Source organism: Limulus polyphemus, unplaced genomic scaffold, assembly GCF_000517525.1.
Source record: "Limulus polyphemus unplaced genomic scaffold, Limulus_polyphemus-2.1.2 Scaffold6285, whole genome shotgun sequence".
NCBI classification, from domain to species: Eukaryota; Metazoa; Arthropoda; class Merostomata; order Xiphosura; family Limulidae; genus Limulus; species Limulus polyphemus.
The window spans coordinates 38,435-51,697 of NW_013671895.1; the positions used below are offsets into that span (position 1 = coordinate 38,435).

The 13,263-nt window shown below is 35.9% G+C and overlaps 1 long non-coding RNA gene across 3 annotated transcripts in view; it reads right to left on the reverse strand.

Moving 5' to 3' along the window:
* The window catches only part of LOC106473574, a 19,233-nt gene extending 10,978 nt beyond the window's left edge, over window positions 1-8,255 (reverse strand). The window contains exon 1 of one of the 3 annotated variants that reach the window (XR_002613732.1): window positions 8,237-8,255. This is a non-coding gene — a long non-coding RNA (uncharacterized LOC106473574). Of the gene's footprint in view, window positions 1-7,586; window positions 7,785-8,084; window positions 8,107-8,236 lie in introns of those variants that run through there. The other 2 variants (XR_002613731.1, XR_001291686.2) reach the window with 2 other exon arrangements.
* Window positions 8,256-13,263: the final 5,008 nt, after the last annotated feature.

The following is a 13,263-nucleotide window of genomic DNA, read 5'->3' on the forward strand; positions in this document are numbered from 1 at the left end:
CACTGCTAAATTAGGGACGGCTAGCGCAGATAGCCCTCGTGTAGCTTTGCGCGAAATTCAAAACAAACAAACAGTTTGTTTTCCTTTTGTTTTGGTCCTAATTTGAGGGCCTGGCATTGGCCTTGTGGTTAGGGCTCTCGACTTAAAATCTGTGGATCATGGATCAAAATCCCTTACCGAATATGCTCGCCCTTTCAGCCGAGATATTTTAATGTAACAGTCAATCACACTATTCGTTGATTAAGAGTAACCCAAAAATTGGTGGCGGGTATTATTGACTTAGCTGTCTTTCCTCTCGTTTATTGCTTCAAAATTAGCGACGGTATCGTAAATAGTTCTTGGATAGCTTTGCACGAAATTCAACAAACAAACAAAATCATCATACTCCAGCATCTTAGTTTACGTGACCGCAAAAGAATACGTGAAACTAAAAAGGGTATATCGGGACATTTTCCAAAATACCTCAAATGAACTTTTTAAAGTCAGCTGCAGCCGTAAGTTAAGCAGAGCTTCGTGTTATTTTATTCCTAATGAATATACCCCCAGTTAACTGAAAATAGCCAAAGGTAAATAAACTTTAATAAATGTCGATACAGTCATTAACATAATCTATTTATGTGTCTAGAGATAATATAATACTTATTGTTTTGATTATTTTAAGCATAGGTTTGACTGCAAAAAAAAAAACTGCAATTAAAGTATTGTACTTTGCATTAATAAAAGATAATAGTTAACTACTCGAAAGCGCTCGTGTTTTTCGGTCTTTTGAATAAACCGAATTAATACTTTTGTAATTCGATTAGCTTTGTTTTATTATTATTGTTGCTAAAGGAGTACGTATAAATAAAAGTACAATATAAATGCGAGAATAAGTAAAGTAATGAGCAGTTAATTAGTTAGTGTGAAGTATCCAATGAGTAATAAGTGAGTGATTCAGATCAGTCTTAGTAGTGAGTTATCACCAGTGGTGTAAATAAAGAATAACTGGAAGGTGAAATCTACTGCATATCTGTGTAAGGTGGGATTCGTTCGAAATAGTTGTGGTACGGCATTCCATCTTGAAAAAAAGTACAGGTACACCGAGCCCACGCGTTCCGACCCACTACACCTGGGTTATCACGTCTATTCAGTTACTCAACTGATTAGCAAGGAAATTATTTATGAGTTAAGCATACAGTTAGTTTCAAAGTTTCTGATAAAACATTGTTACAACTTGTCTCAAAGTGAACTTGTGGCAAATATCATAGAATAAATGAATAATTTTTTTATCGGTACATCTAAAAGCACCTGCCCATCGATATAATACGTTATAACACTTGTTTCAAAAGTTGTTTGTTTGTTATGGGCTATCTGCGCTAGCCGTCCCTAATTTAGCAGTGTAAGACTAGAGGGAAGGCAGCTAGTCACACCACCCACCGCCAACTCTTGGGCTACTCTTTTACCAACGAATAGTGGGATTGACCGTCACACTATAACGCCCCCACGGCTGAAAGGGCGAGCATGTTTGGTGTGACGGGGATTCGAACCCGCGACCCGCAGATTGCGAGTCGAGCGCCCTAACCAAACTTCAAAATGACGACCTGGAAAAGAAATGTGATCGAAATATTATTAGAAATGACGAAGCAACTAAAAGAAAGTCAAGAACAAAGTTTAAGGGAAGACTTAAAAGAAAGAGAAATAATGTTTAAAAAACAAAAATAAATTTGGTTGAAAATAAGATCGATCAAGCTATTGTAGTTTTACAGAAGTATCACAGCAACAAAATTAAAGTACATAAATGCTGTAATGACAAAATAAAAAATGTACAAAACATGATCATCGACGTGGAAAAGAGCACCAGTAACAAATTAAAACAACTGGAAAATAAATTGGTAAAAGCAAAGAATAAACTAGCTACAAATCTTTTTGCACCCGCCCAAGAATTCCAACCTAAAACACGAATTACTGAAAAATGAGGAATAGTTGAACCTATTTAATCTACTCCTGCAACCGATAATACTGTGCTTCCTGGATTACTCCAGCACTCAACCAACTATTAGATAAAGGTAACATAAACAGCCCATCAACCTCAGTTTCTGAAGGAGCAGATAGAATAACAAACTACAAGCTATTCACCATGCTATCCATAAGAACCAGCTTTAATGACATTAAGTAACCTTCCAGCTAAAAGCCATAATAATTATCAAGAATTGATAGCGACCTCTTCCAATAGATTTGGAGTGGCACACCAGAAAGAAGTATCAAAAGCAAACCTCCAGAAGATTTAGAAGAGCTTGATCAATTATCTTACACAAATGCTCTACGTGAAATAAGAGATTCGTTGGCACGTAACAAATTAATAGATGTTATATCAGATAAAAAAATATGAGAATTAGATTGAAGCAAACTAGGTGTACATCTAGGAAGTTCTGCAGTTGTTAATGGAACTTGAATCCATTAAAGTGCGTATAAACAACTAAAGGCATTATCCAGAATTTATGGGATCGTCAAATCGAGTAGTATTTAAACATCAACTTCTCTTGATCAAAGTCCAGAAGAACTGTAAGAATTAATTAGACAACTTATTACACCAAGTGGAAGAAATAAATCACAAACTAATAGATGTTTCAAGTGTGGCTTGAACTACAGACAAAAGTTTGCACAGAATAAGAACTCTTCCCAAAGGATACCAGAAAGAGGAAACTGTTAATACATCAAGGAGATATTACCATAAGGATGAGTCTTGGAGCCCAACCAGATCAAAACAACAAAAAAAGGGCCAATCTGACATCAAAAAATAGGAATTGGTTGGACTTATGGGCGAAGTTTAGCTGAGAATACTACATGTGTCCCAAACGAGCTAAGAAGTTCATTACTTAAAGAAACATGTCTACGAGTATATGGGTTCATTGCAGTATGTTGGACGACACTGGTTCTACAGCTACTATAGTTTAACCCAATTTGGTAATGAAAAGTGGAAAATTGTCTCAAGAGATAAAGAAAATGGATTGATTCCATCAAGAAGAAAATTTAAAGTTATTCTTACTGTAGGAACTTCTCTTTGTGTCATGATATGTGAGTAACTGACATCAAAAGGAGTACAGACTGGTAACTGACTTCATCTGGAGACTTGGATGCAAGGTTAAGCTGGCTTTAACCTTTACTGAAAAATTAATTTTTAGAAGAAGGATGTCATCATTAGGTCCATGAACACAACAGAGGAGATGGTAATACAGAAGTAGCAACTCATTCTTTTTCCAGTTTGTTCACAGTCAGCAGTCCAGCAAAACTTATTTAGTTTTCCAAGTAATTTGTGTTGATTACAAGCTATGTCAAACAGTGATTGTACAAAGATAATAATATTTCCTACACATTATCTTACTTGAAGCAAATTTTTTGGTGTTTATCAATTTTGAACAAATTTAATTTAATATGAGTCTAAACTTTCCATTTCGGTTGACTATATTCCAGTAAATTCACTTGTTTATAGAACAATTCACAGTTCTTGGGATTTAGCTTAAGATTCTCTTTCCTCAACTCTTTCAGAAATTCCTTAGCCTATCAAAAGCATTATCAAAGGCCTTCCCATATGGTTCATGTCATCAAAGTAGGTGAATATGGCATTCTAGGCTAGTCCATAAAGAGCACACTCCATTAGTCATTGAAACGTAGCAGGTCCATTACATAATAAAATGGGAACAAAATAAATTGCCACAATTCATTTCCTTCAGAAGAGGTTGTCTTCTTTCTTCTTGCTTCGTTGACTTACATTTGCCAATATCCACTCTTCAGATTTAATGTTGTAAAACTGTTTTCATCCAGATAAATCACCCAAAGTAGAATCAATTCTTGGCATTTGGTTAGCATTCTTCATTGTGACTTCATTCACATTCTAACAGTCCATGCAGAACCTTGTGGATCCATTTTTCTTCTTCATAAACACAACATGCGATACCCACACGCTAGAAAGTGGTTCTGTTGTTCTATGTTCTTCTAGGGCTTCTATCTTTTTGTTTGTTTGTAATTAAGCACAAAGCTACACAAAGGGCTATCTTCGCTTTGCCCACCACGGGTATCGAAACCCGGATTCTAGTGTTGTAGGTCCGCATACACACCGCTGTGCCACTGGGGGGGGGGCTCTATCTTGTTCAAAAACTCAGCTTGTTTTGCAAGGGGGAGTAAGCTGGCTCACTGAAGTATTGGAGCTACATCTCCAGTATAAATCCTATCATATATCGTATTTGTTCATCCTAAGTTAGGAGGTCTATTGGAGAAAGTATCTTAATAATCTGTGAATAATTGATATAATCTATAGCATTAATCAGCTGTAAGACCTCCACATCTCAGGTCATACAACTTTTATGCAAGGTTTTGGCTTCAGAATTATTATATCTTGCTTCAAAGTTGGCTACTTCAGATGTTTTCTGATGGAAAAGTACTACATATACAACCTATACAGATACAAATCTTGCAATGTCCCATTCAGATTTTATGGTCTGCTGTGTTCATGGATCTGATGATAATATCTTTTTTCTTCAGATCCACGAGAGTTCTTTTAAGGTTTAGTCCTTCAGCAAATGTTGGAGTGCTTAGTTCTACTATGTCCCAGCCATTAGATGCAAATTTATTTCTAATATGTCTTAGTATGATTATTTTACTTATTGTTGTACAATAACTGCCCCTCCTTGTTATCACTGGAAGTTCAGCCTCTGTTAGTAATTGCCGTGTAGTGCACAAGGATTTCCTTGCTACAGACTGTGAAGCTATTTGAAGCTAGCATAACCATACTTCCATGTACCTGCATGAATTCAATTCTCAATATGTACTCTCCCTCAATATCAATTATCCACACATCATGTGGTGTAGAAAAACTTCCTAAAGTAAGGGTAACTTCCAATTTCCCACTTGGTGAAAGTTTATATCCACTTGCTGTTTGTATCAATTGTGTCAATCCATCTTCTTTATTTATCTCTAGAGGTAATTTCACACCTTTTATTACCAAATCAAATTGAACAATCGTAGCTGTAGAACCAGTGTCGATCAACACACTGCAAGGCATCCCATCATTAAAACTGTGGACTAAATAACATAATAATAAACTTCTTATCTTATTTAGGGCATGTGTAGCATTCTCAGTTCAAACTTGTCCCATAAGTAAAGCTAATTCCTGTTTTTACTATGTCTTGTTAACTCTGTTGTTTCTTTGATCTGTTTGAGTTTTCAAACTCATCCGAAGAATATTGTCTACTTAGCTTAGCGACAGCTGTTATTTTTTCATAGTATCATCTGTAGTGATCATGTTTCCCACATTGATAACAATTTCTTTTTTTCTAACGTCCTTCGTGAGGAGTTTTTATTTCATTCAGGCTTCTATCTGCATTTCTGGCAATATGTCCTTTCAAGTTATACTTGAAGCATCTGTTGTCTTTTGGTTTATTTTCTTCATTCTGTGTAGATAGGTGTCTAACTGATACTTTAAGTTCTTCTAGACTATCGAGGGGAGTTTATGCTTCAATACTACTTAATATGATGATCGTGTTCGTTTTTAGGTTTTTTAGTTGTTTATCTACAACTTTAATAGACTGAAGTTTCATCACCAAAATTAAACCTATTTTACTTCAGCCTAATTCAGATATCCTCATTTTTATGACATTTATGAATTGGTCACGTGCCAATGAATCCACCACTTCTTGTGGAGCATCTGGGAAAATAACTGGCCAAGCCTTTTAAAATTTTCTTCAAATTTGGCTAAAGTCTCTTTCCTTCTCCATACCTTGCCTTGTAACTTTGCTTTGGATACTTTCTTCTAGTATGTCACATTGGACCTGTTAGATAAGGAGTTATCAATGCTTGATAGTTATTACTGCTTTCAACTGGTCCTTTTAAATGGGCAACAAGATGAATAGCTTGTTGTTTACTATTACATCCATTTCTCTAGAAATATTTATTTTTGTTCTTAATTCTTCTTTAAATATTATGTCTCTTTCTTCTTTGTCGTCTTCAAATTTTCTATCTCTTTCTCATTGACTTTCTTTCAAATGTTTCATCATTACCAGCAAAGTTTCGATCTCACTTCATGGTCGTACTATCATCTTGAAAGTTGAAGTTTAATCAAAATTCTATTTTTATTTTCATCAAAAATAACCCCACTTCTGACACTAGTGTTGTAACATATTCTACTTTTGAATGTGCTGTTTTGAATTATTTTATAAAATGTCAAATACAGTAAAAGTAACGATAACAAATTAGGTTATTTGTTTTTTTGACGCTTGCTAGAGCCTACATTAACTGGTTGGCCAAGTTCACAAATAACATTTCAACAGAAATTACGAAACTATTTTGTGCTTAACTTACTTATAAACGTACTTGTAGAAGTTCCTTGCTAAACAATCGACAACAAATACGCTGACTAAGTCACTAACTAACTGAATAGGTACAATAACTCTTACTGCCAAAGTCACTAACTGACATTTAACTGAATCACTCATTGGTTGCTCTATACTTTACATAGTCTGCTATTTAGTTTGTACTCCTATTTCTACATACTACACAAGATGTTTAGCTTCTTAACTTTCATGAAATTTATAGATGAAATCATAACATGTCTCTCTAACAAGCATACATCTAGACTAAGATATTAAAAATAGTTATCGCCAATGTGTTATGCTATTAATCATATACTTCCTATATTATAATCATTAACATCGTGTTTATTATGTGTACTAATACTGTAGTACTTAGAACACAATTCTAGTCTTACCCACACAACAAAAAGACGAAGTCTATAATATTATGTATAGATAGATATAGATATTTGACTTTTGATGACATTTGAGGTAAAATTATTTTCCTAACGACACCTCATTCGCTGTTATAGCTGTTGTAATTACATGACGTCGATGAATGTTTAACATTGTTAAAATATTTTCCCTATCTTATTAACGATAACAATACAATAAGTAAATTCACAATGTCTGTAATTCGTTCAAATCTCAAGGTTAAAATGAAGTAATAATGGATACTGATTTAAAAGAAACTTAAAAGTTAAGATTTAACTCGATCATAAAAAAGAAATAATGTACAAAAATAACGTAAGAAACCAAGTGTCCCCTTTTCTTTTTATAAACCAACATATGTTACTAACGTATTTTGATATCCAATCCTATTTATGTATGTGAACGTCGGTCGTGGCCTACTGGTTAGCCTGATTGGACTCATTTCTACAAAAACTCGTTCTGTACTTTGGAACCTTCGTGTACTCTAAGAGTGATGGTCAAATGTCGCTATTGTATGAGACTGGAGAAGCCAGAGAGTTAGTTATTGGTGGTGTTGACCAGTTCAGGTGTATCAGCCCAAAATTAGGAAAGGTTATGCGTACATAACCTTTGTTTAGCTTTGCTCAAAAACAAATTAACAAACTATCTTTGAGTATATATATGATATATATGCATAAATACACATAAAGTACAAGTGAGACAGAATTAAAACTTAGTATTAAATCTTTATGCACGACTTATCATTTTAAAAACGACAGTCCACAATAATTTAACAAATAAGAACATTCCTATAAGCACTAAACATTTTTAAAGACAAGTTTTTATACTCACGTAACACTCCAGCGCAAGCAGACTTAGTATTACAGTATTTTCAAGACACCCTGGGGTTCAGGCTGCATGGGCTTCCACGTGACTGCTGGCATGCAGTGATTCCAACTATGTAGTGGCAGAATTAATTTTTATGTGCCCCCCAGTGGTACAGCGGTATGTCTGTGGACTTACAACGCTAAAAACTGGGTTTCGATACCCGTGGTAGGAAGAGTACAGATAGCCCATTGTGTAGCTTTGTGCTGAACTTCGAACACACAAATTTTTGTGTAATGAAAAAAAAAGAGAAAAAATATTTCTCATATTCTCATAGTTTAACAAAAATTAAAAATAATGATAAATGAAAATGTTAAACTCTTAATTGCCCCCTAGTGGCACAGCGGTATTTCTGCGGACTTACAACGCCAGAATCCGAGTTTCGATACCCGTGGTGGGCAGAGAACAGACAGCCCATTGTGTAGCTTTAGGCTTAGTTACAAACAAACAAAAACTCTTAATTACATATAACAGTATAGTATCCACACTCGCAAGATTAACGTAATGGACGTTTACTTATTTAAAATTCATCAAACATCTATAATTTAAGTTTTAAAGTCTTTCAACCCAATTTCCATTTTAAACTTAGCACTTGCTCATGACGCCACGTTTGTCACCTTCTTTATTTAGTTATGTTTAGCTTCTTTCAAGCACGAAGTACAGGCTATACAAGCATGTTTTTAAAACTGTCTATCATAAACTTTTTTTCTGTTTGTCATGCTCTATGTACATGTGGGAGGAAGTTGAGACCCCTGCAACAGGAAGCTGACGAACCGTAATGTCCCATGTAGAAGGCTTTTATTCCGATGAATAATGCCCAAGTTGGCGAAGTAAGATCTGCTAGTAGATCATTGGTGTGTTATATGATATCATAATTAGGCTGCTAATAATTTTATTACTAACATCTTTCTTCACTGACCATATATAGGGTTCTAGTAAAAATAATAAAAATAGCGTTTCGAACGCATAATTTGCGTGTTTACGCCGCTCGTTGCCAACGAGACTTTTATTTCAGTACTAGAACTCATGAGGGCTACAACGTGTACAGTGTCTGCCGAAATGTTTCTTGTTCACATCAGGAAATAAAGTTTCATTGTTTTATTGTGAAATCGAGATAATTGTTGTTGCCCTAAACTGTAGTTGTTTCAGTTTGTTAGGGAATGTTTTATTTTTTAACTAGTGCGATATTATGTTTTGTATTACGACCGTGTCTGCGGACTTACAACGCTAGAATCCGGGTTTCGATACTCGGAGCACAGAAAGCCATTGTGTAGCTTTGTGCTTAATTACAAACAAACAAACAAGTATTACGACAGTGTAGACAAAACATTGGTCATAAAGAGACTCGATAACCTAACAATTCAAACAGGACAATACATTTTGAAGGGAAAACACATTAGGATTCCAGAAATTAATAAAAAATATTATTAATTTAGTTAAGATTTATTATTCTTCATTACTTGTAGAATTTTATCACTTAAGTGCATTATTAATTTTAAATTATGTATCGATACATTGTCGCAATAATATTAGTACAAATTCTTAAAATTAAAGTTTTCTTTCAAAAGTAGGTAGGCCTGGCATGGCCAAGTGGTTAGGGCGCTCTCAATATCAAAAATGAGCCATGTAAAGTTGAATTCCATATTGACCATACTAAATTTCTGAATTTTAAGGTCCCCGTTTTGTTTGGTGTATGCAGAACACGGGTGTTCGTGAGTTGCGTATTGCCATGACATGGAGCGTTGTCAACAGGAGATCTGAGGGAGGGGGGTGGATTAGCTGTGCCCTTTTTTTCTTTATTATTGGTCACAAAATTTCAGAGTTTGAACTGCTAAACGTTTCACATTTACCTTCTGTGTTTATTTTACTGTCTAAGACTGATGTAGAAATCCGCTGAAAAATATAGAAACAAATCACCACTTGTGTCATTGGTCTGTTTATGTGACACCGTAATACGATAATCTCGTGAGCAACAAAGCACGTGCGCAGAAATAAGCCGACTTGACCCCTTCTCCGAGAACACAATGTGGAATTTATCAGTTTATGCATCCTACAGTGTTTACAACGAAAATTCCCCAGAGTAATAACATTGCACTTTGAATCTGTGAAAACTTTTATTACAGTATATAGTTTGAAGCCGATCCAGTAAACATTGCAAGTGTTTGAATACTGGTCATCCTTCTGGGATCTTTGGAATTTAGTAGTATACCATACAGACAGATAAAGATAACTGCCTACTTTATCAAGTACCCTTATACAGAACGAGACTAAAGGCACTATCCTTAGTCCGGAATATCGAGGTGGCCATTATTGCAAGATTTATTTTGGTTACAAATAGTTAGAAGAAGAAAGAGACTGAAAAGGTCTGCCCTTAATGGCACGTTGCAGGTGCCCGTTGTTTCGAGGCGCCCATTACTCGAGGTTCTACTGTATTGTTAGGAAGGTGTACGTTACAGTGAATGAAATCATTGTGTAGTGGAGGAGGGTGGGATGTGAAGGTGATGTTTATGTTATTTTTGTATACAAGTGTGAATCGGCTGTGTTGGTGAGGAGTTTTGGGTGTATGGGTGATGTGGTAACCTGGAAAGTTTAAATTGCTGTTAGCGTTTAGAAGCATCTCGTTTATGCTGACGAGGTATGCTTTTAACGTATTACATAGTTCAAAGAGTTTTTTGTAAGCGAAACCTCTTTGTATGCAACTGTGTAAAAGACATTTGTTAGATAGCGATAGAAACAGATCACCTGTATAAGCAAAGGCTGGCAGTCCAAGTATTGATGATTTTCGTGAAGTTGACCAGCTTGACGGTGTCTAGGTCGAAGTAAAAAGCCGCGGCATTCCCGATGTCTGTGGCTAATGTCGGCAGATCCTTGGGTTTGCTGGAGACCTAGTGAAAGCTATACATGACGTCGGCAACAAATGAGGTGATTCTTGAGAAAAGCTCATTTGTGTCTAGCTGTGTTTCTGGCATCTTGTTTTTCATTGTGGGGGACTTGGTTGCATCAGTGTACGATTTTTTGCTAGCAGGTGTTGCTATGTATCTTGGTGCTGGAGTGGTCACTTTGTTGTGTACTGGGGTCTTCTGCCTTTCTGAATGGTTCAAGGTATGCTTGACTCAAGTTGTAGAAATAGATTTGATAATTGTTGGGTTACTTATCTGTCATTTTATAAGGCTCACTTGCTTATATTTCGTGCACCCGTAGTAAGATGCTGTCTGGGGGGGGGGCTACACAGTTAGCGCAGCACGTTTCTTCTCGTTGATTCTTGCAAACTTCAATTGGGTGTAGGATGCCAAATTGGACGCATCTTGTATCCACTGTTCATGCAGTGCAAGTGTGACCAAACCTCCAACAGTTAAAATATTGTAGAGGTTGGAGTGCAAGGGTCTTGGTGGTGAAGGGGTCATTTCGACTTTACTGGTTTCAGGCCTTGTTCAGTAAGCTCATCCTGGATTTCTCCATCAGGCTTCATATGACCCCTATTTCAATATGCGTGTGCTGCTACTTCAAACATGACAGATTCACTTTACAACCAAATTCAAACTCAAGAAAACTGTACCCAATGTTTCGTTTACCGCCTACCCATTAACACACTCCACTCCTACTGCCCACCCATGAGAGATGGTTTCTACAAGTTTGCATCCCGATTTAAAAAAAAAGTCCTTGATTAAAAACCCCCAAACAGCTACTTTTTTTATTATCCACTACGTCTGCCCCATGGCAAAAATACATTTCCTTTATGACCAAATAAGCCAAACAACCTCCACGCAGAATTCATATCTTTGTCTCAAATAATTTATCACTAACTATATAAGTCTTTCTTTTATTTCAGCAGCACAGACAGGGCACTTGTCAAGTTGTGCTGTCCTGATGAGCCTTGAATAGGCGAAACTGCAGTCCACAGCAGAGGGTACGTCCAATTAGGGAATGCATTAGGCCTCTACATCAAAGATTCTCATTTCAATTTCACCTCTGGTGGAAAATAAAATAAATATCTAACACACATATATACAATTGCTATTTTCCTAGCTGTCGAAAAATGATTATAATTATACTTGTCATAACATCAGTATTAGACCTATTACTGGCCTGAAAAGCTCTGTACTGAGCGAAACGCGTAGTCGGCAATGCAAATGACAAAATAATGTGGTTAGGATAATATTATTATACACTTTTATTATTCTTGAAACAACATAAAGGACTAAATAAAGATTGCAGTGATTCGTTTGTTTGTTTGTAATTAAGCACAAAGCTACACAATGGGCTATCTGTGCTCTGCCTTCCACGGGTATCGAAACCCGGATTCTAGCGTTATAAGTCCGCAGACATACTGCTGTGCCACTGGGGGTGGGGCGATTGTAGTGTAATAAGTGTAATACTAATGCGTCATGATACGTATACTTGTAGTCAAATCACGTCAGAGGTGAAGGAAGCATTTCTGGACTGGTCAGGCAACTCAGAATAGGTTGCAAAGCATGCCAGTATTAGGGGATCTGGGGGCATGCCCCAGGAAAGTTTTGAAAAACAGGTGCTCTGAGATTGAATTTTGTGCTGATGTCACTATAATGCATTGAAAGTATTAATCATTTGCAAGCAATTCGTTTTGATTAACAAAAATACGTGCTCACCATACTTAACCAAAATAACTACCAAGAAACGGACTAGACACTCGAGTAAAAACAAAGCAAAATTAAATAATGCATTTTACGACAGTTATAAAGTTCAAAACCGTTAGTGAGTTATTTTATAAGATCCAAGCTAAATCAGTCTGTTAACTTAAAATAATTGAACAATACGTATTTATTGTTATTGAAACAAATTAGTTGTAAATTCGTGAATCAGTAAACTCATTAAACAATGCAAAATAACGCTAAGCTCGTTTAGAATTTGAAGCAGTTCATTTGTTTGTAACTTAAAGGAAAAAAACAGGTAAACCGTAAGAGGAAAAAAGGAAAAGCAGAATAAATTAGATCACAGAAAGGAAACTTTCATTTATTACACAGCGTTGTTTAGTCCTCAATATAAAAATTGTGTTATGTGTTCAAGTCATTCTTCCTCCTTTCTGTCTTGTGGTGTATGACTAACTACAAGTACTTACATATCATCCAATCAGAGTTCGTGGTTGATTCCGTTTTGAACGTGATAATTATGGCCTGTAAACATATACTGAACTTACGACTGATTTCTGAAAGAGACCATTTGTCTCCAGTAGTTAATTTTGTATTACATTCAGGCCCTCTGAGAGGGAAAGTGAGGCCCAGACCACAGAAACAATTGAGGCCCTTTGACCATGTCTTTTCACAGTTTATTTGTAATTTTTGTGTATTTATTTGAACTTATTTGTTACTCTTGACCAATGTAATCATGTTCAGGCATTGAAATGTTTCTTGTTACGTTTGCAGAATGTTCACCATCTGAAGTATCTGTGGTTGAGTGAAAAGTGTTTTATTGTGATTTGAGAAATTAAGTTATTGTCTACGAGCTCTTAACTGCTACTTCACTAAATTGTTTTTCTCTGTCTCTGGCTTGCACCACATTCAAGTCTCCTCATCATGGGGTTTATTTGATAATTTGATATTGTTACGTCTCCGTTTGTTAATTGATTTTTCGTAACTTCGTTCCCGACGAAATTTTAACGACACAAGTC